The following is a 6,000-nucleotide window of genomic DNA, read 5'->3' as shown; positions in this document are numbered from 1 at the left end:
AGCTGTTATGGAAAACATTGATCACTAGGAGGTCATTTTGAGCAGATTTGTAGGTTCTATCCCGGGCTGCCCTTTTGCCACTTCACTTATTTGCGATTGGAAACAGGTCCTTTCGCATGCTCATTGGGCACCCTTCCTTTTGTCTCATGCCAATTCCCTTCGGCAGGAAAGCATTTACTGGAGTGCTGTTTTTGATTCTCCATTGGCCCTGCAAGAGCCGATTCGGGCATACAATCTCAGCAAATTGGGGATTAGGTGCATAAATGATGTTGTTGATGCTACTGGTCAAATGCTTTCCTTCCCTCAGGCTATGGCTTCCTATCCATTACGTACGTACGAGTCGTACGGTACGATACCGTACGAATTCGTACGATATCGTACGGTACGAGTTTTTTTTTCCAAAAATTTTTTTCCTTGAAAAAAAAATTCCAAATGCTAAAAAAAATAGAAACCCTGCTTTACGAAGATCCCAAATGCTCGCAATACTTCGCAACTTTCGTGTCCACTCAGTATTCCATATGGGGTTGTGGAGAGACCTAAAAAATCTGGCGAGGTAGACTGGTAGTGTACACTTGATTGGTAGGATGAGAGAATCTTGCTACATCACTTGGGGATCCCTGGTATAGGTAGGCTAGACAATTAGATTCTCAAGTTATGCACGAGGGAGAACATTTGGACATGGCCATTTTGATCTAGAGAGGAGTCCCTAAACTTATCACCCTAGATGCACTCCTCGTATTTGTGCAAGGACGGTCCCTTAGTCATAAACGCTACACTGGGAGACCTTTGGTATTGCATTACCCATCCAGGTTCTTTTTTGGAGACAATCGGGAGATCCAACCGGGAGAGACACATATCCATGTACTGGTTTCTCAAGCACTGTAGACTCCTCCCCTCCCAACCTTCCCTCACATTCAAGCTTGAAGCTCCATAGCTTGTAAGTGTAAAAAATAAAAACCGTATTTTATCGTACGGTATCCGAAAATTTCATATCGTACCAAAAATTCCCGTACGGTATCGTATTTTCATACCGTGACAACCATGGCTGCAGCCTTTTCTTCCCATCCCTCCTTTGCAGGATTGGCAGTTACACCCGATGGGCTCAAATTCTCGTCCTATTATTCTTTCTGACCTAACGGTTAGGACGACATACTCTTTCCTCCAGCCATCACCATGGATTCATTCACATGCTAATTCTCTTTGGCATATGACAAAATCACTTGCTTGGTGGCGAAAGAATCTTCGCAATTTATGGAGGAGTAAATTGCCTCTCAAGCAAAAGCTTTTCCTATGGCGTTGTCTTACAGGTTCCTTATCTGTGGGGGTCACTCTTGCTAAACGAAGGATTGCATCTGCTTCTTGTCTTCGATGCATGGCCCCTTCTGAAACGGTGCCTCATTTGTTTTGGATGTGCTCCAGCACTAAGGCCTTCATCCGCAAAATTTCTATGTTACTTCGCCTTCGTTTCCCTAACTCCTTTTTTGGGAAACACTTTTGGCTTTTTGGCAGACTCCCTACAACCACGGTCCATTACTCTTTACTTTTGTACTGGGTCAGATATTGGGCTTTTTGGACCATATGGCAGGATCACAACATGAGATATTTTGGGAAACCGTTTTTGCAATCTTATCAGTATTTTAGAAGCTCCTTACGTATGATGCTTGCCACCAAGGAGATCTTCATCAGTCATGCCTGGAAATAGTTTCTCTTTGCTTCTGATTTCCCGTTGAGGCTCTCCGTTTTGGAGACTCATGTAAATTTCATTGATAATATACTGTTCATGGATTTACCAAAAAACAAAAAAAATGTGTGTGTGTGTGTGTGTATTATATATATATATATATATATATATATATATATATATATATATATATATATATAACATACATACATACATACATACATGTATGTATGTATGTATGTATGTAAAATAAGAAATATCTCCATCCATACAAAAATAGCATGAAAGACAATGGTAATACTGAAATGAAAACAAATCTATTAACTATTGAGATGGTACGTATGGAGTGGTACGGAAAGTATTGAAGGTACACATTGGATGAGTACGGGTATGGAATGCAACTATGGAGCTATGAGTTGGGAATGTCAAATCTGAGCCATATGATACAAAGTGGGACCATCATCATCATACAACCTATGGAGCTAAGCCCCTGTAGGGGGAAGGGGGCCATCAAGGATATCAAGCATGGAGGTGGCCTATAGAAGGCTCTGCCAATCCGTCGGAGGTGGGAAGGTGGCTCTGTGCCTCTCCAAGATCTCCTCAAGCTGAGGCTGATGTCTTGTTGCTGGCAAGGTCCAAGGAGCCTGGTACATCGAGTCGTTGTAGTGTCGTGGCCCGGTCTAGAGTCACACCAGAGTAGGGTGTGGTGGGGGGTTGGGCACTTGAGAATGTGTGGCTCCATGAGGCTGTGGATATGTCAACCATGACTGGTTGGGCGTCCTCTCGAGGTCAAAAGAACTGAGTGATGGTTGCTTGGGGCCGGGTGGATGTCTCCCATGGGGTTTGGACTCCCTAATCGGTGAGTCTCTATGGGATGAAGCTCTGATAGGAAGAGGCTCCATGAGGCTGTGGATATGTCAACCATGACTGGTTGGGCGTCCTCTCGAGGTCAAAAGAACTGAGTGATGGTTGCTTGGGGCCGGGTGGATGTCTCCCATGGGGTTTGGACTCCCTAATCGGTGAGTCTCTATGGTGATGAAGCTCTGATAGGAAGAGGCTCATGCACCGCTGATCTAGGTAATCCATGATCTTAGATAAGGGTCCAAACCCTTCTCTGAGGAGAAAATGGAACCTCCCTCGAATCTCATAATATACGGTGCACCTCCATATGAGAGAGAGAGAGAGAGAGAGAGAGAAAGAAAGAAAGAAAGAAAGCTGTATTAACGTCTACTAGAGGCCGAACTCAACCTATGAGACAAATCAATGTACAACTGTCAATGTCCTCTGGATGTCCAGAAAAAAAGGACAAAATGAACATGAAATAAACTATGAAAGTACTGAGCTAGTGGGGGGGTGTGATGGATGGAGCACTACTGCTAGAGGCTCAGTATGCAACCTATATGTGTAGGGTATACAAGAATCAATGCAGATCTGTCTAGCTCCAACCAGTACCATAATGGGGGAGCAATATGTGATACATAGACGATGGCGAGGCAAAAATCCCTCGGAGCGAGCCGCTCCTGGATATGGTGCTGATGTCGAGCCCGTATCTCTGTGATCTCCCTCTGATGTAGTCTGGGAGTCTGGTAGCCTGGTGCTCTCAGTCTCCGTCTGGCTCGGAGGTCCGCAGCGCGCTGAAGTGTAACCCCCTCCTATGTCAAGGTAGGCACTAGGATAGATCTCTGGAAGAAATCAATGAGCTGGAGCTGGAGCTGGAGCTGGAGCTGGAGCTGTCGCCCACCTCTTCCTGTGGTATGAGTCCGTAGCAATGTCTCTCTGTGGCGCTGTGTCTCTAGCAAGAACTGGCCGAATCTGCACTGGTCTGCGGTCTCCATGATCTGGCAGAGTGAGGGATGTCCACTGAAGATGGTGGTGTCTCTCTCTCTAATGACACTATATGCTCTATTAAACATCTTCACAAGACCATAAACAGACAGCAACTCTCATGGACAGTAGGTCTGAATCTACTGCAAATGGAGGTGGCAGTTGTAGAGCAGCATATGGAAGACAGATGATGGAGACTATAGTAATGTTGGCTGCGGTTGTAGCAGCAGCAACAGTAGTGGTATGGCACTGCAGAGGCGATGCACAGGTGGCAGGCTACTACAGCAGGTTGATGGCGGGCTGCAGATACTGCATAGAGGGCAGCGAAGTCCAGCGGTGGGCTGAAGACGACAATCAGCAGATCAGCCAGCAGGTGATGGGAGATGACGATGAGCAGTAGCTACCTCAGCTGCCTGCAGGCTTTGTTACAGTCGGAAGCTACAGGCTGCAAAGAGCGGAGATGGGCCAGCGTAGGAGGGCGGGCAGATATGAGTGGCGAGGCAAAGGGCATCATACGAACAGCTGAGATGGCGACCTGGCCAGTAATGCCACCTCTTCTGACCGGGTGGAGCAGGCCAGGCTGAGACAGGTGAAAACCCTAAAAATCAGAAAATCCCAAAAAATCTATGATACCAATTGTAGATTAGGGTTAGAGTTTGCACAGGTACAAACCTGAGCTATGGAGGATCAAAGAGATCCATGGTGTGAGTGTGTGCACAGAGAGAGAGAGAGAGAGAGAGAGAGAGAGAGAGAGAGAGAGAGCACACACTAAAAGGCCACATGAGGCATGCCCACCGTACGAAGAGCATGTAACCAGGGGTCAGCTTGCGCCCTAGTGATAACATGTGCATTGATCAAAGAAGAAACTTGCCAAAGCAATAGACCACGAACATGCTGGACATGACCTTTCACCCCTAATTGTGAATCAAAGATGAAAGCATTTCGCATGAGCCACTTATGCCAAAGACCCAACCATCGAAAGAAAACAAAAAAGACCTCGTGTTGCTGATTGTTCCCCCCTGGCTGATCATGTCCAAATACCCACTGCCTGAGTGACAAAGTGTGTCCAGTCACCATTTGCCACACAGAAGAGATGAACTCCCATATCCGGCAAGCCACCGGGCAAGAAATAAACCTATGCCAACTAGATTCTGGACAAGTCTGGCAAAAGAAACAATTGCCATTCGAAAGTCTCCGACGCCGAAGGGCAGTGGCCAAAGACAAGCCCCCAGCCATGACTCGCCAAATAAACACTTTGCCCTGCAAAAGAAGCTTGGAATGCCAACCACAGAATAGGATGCACTTCCACCAAGAGGCCGTTTTCTTAACAGTCCATACTTTTTTAGCTTTTTCTACAAGCCATCTCTTCTCTTGGACCAAAAGATGATATACAACATTAGCGAAAGCCATCAACAGCCTAGTGTTGCGACCCAACACCCAATCATCCCATGCATGAGAAGAATCCATCCTAGGAAGGCGTCCCAGAGACTGCACTTGTTGCTGAAACTGCAACCAAATACACCTATAACCTCGAGGCACACGAAATCTATGACGAGCACGGCGGAATGATAACATTTGCACCCACCCAAGCAACAAAGTATCAGACATCCTCACAACACCCAATCTCGTCATACGATTGAATTGCCGTCTACAATTATTCTTCTCTGGCCAAGTAATCACACGAGGTGACCAACACCTCTTCAAGCAGGGAGTTCTCATCTCGACGAGAATCTGGAGGTCTCCAACAGAGGAGAAGCAGACCTTTGCTTTGTATTACATTTTCAAAATCTAATCAACCAACCATTATGGAAAAAAAAGGAGGGAGGGAGACAATGCTCAAAGAGTGAGAGTATTGCACGAATGATATGATTAGATTGATAGAAGTGATTTTCACTCACCAAGGACAATGCTTATGTAGGCTTGCAGCCTTATCTTTTGACCCACACAAATATCAAACTCTAATAAGTGAATGCCACATGGAACACTTATCTTATCCACTTATAAGAGTGTGTTCACACCATCTAGCACTTTAACCCTTTTAGGGGCTGTTCACACACACACACATGAGACTCCGAATCCCAACAGACCTAAGGTGGAATCTTCAGGGTGAGTACATAACATTCCAAAGGCTAGCTTCATGCCTAGTTGTGAAGAATCTCGAGCAAAAGACATATTTGCAACTATCCAATACCAAGTTCAACAAAAGACTGGATTTTCACACCCTTGAAGAGAAAATATGCTACCACATGGGTTCAACATTTCACGCAAGAAGACAACAAAATCATATTTGCAAAAGCAATTGGGAGGGAATGTCATAATTGTGACTTGAGCTCTTTTATTATTATTATTTTATTTCAAGAAAGGACACTTTCTGAGAGGTCATGACCCAAGCAATGGGTCACCTGAAAAGAGAACTGTTCATTCATGAATCACACATTTTCCAAGAGGCATTACTATTCAATTGAAAACTTTCGCCCTCTATTTAATAGAGGCTT

The 6,000-nt window shown here is 45.2% G+C and overlaps 1 protein-coding gene across 10 annotated transcripts in view; it reads right to left on the bottom strand.

The window, feature by feature from the left end:
- The window catches only part of LOC147624176 (uncharacterized), a 111,624-nt gene that overhangs the window by 49,534 nt on the left and 56,090 nt on the right, over positions 1 to 6,000 (bottom strand). The window lies entirely within an intron of this gene.

The sequence above is a fragment of the Cibotium barometz genome, chromosome 25 (genome assembly GCF_041138505.1).
Source record: "Cibotium barometz isolate CiBa-2024 chromosome 25, ASM4113850v1, whole genome shotgun sequence".
Lineage (NCBI taxonomy): Eukaryota > Viridiplantae > Streptophyta > Polypodiopsida > Cyatheales > Cibotiaceae > Cibotium > Cibotium barometz.
Note: the sequence above shows the minus strand (reverse complement) of the source record. Positions and strands in the feature narration are given on the sequence as shown.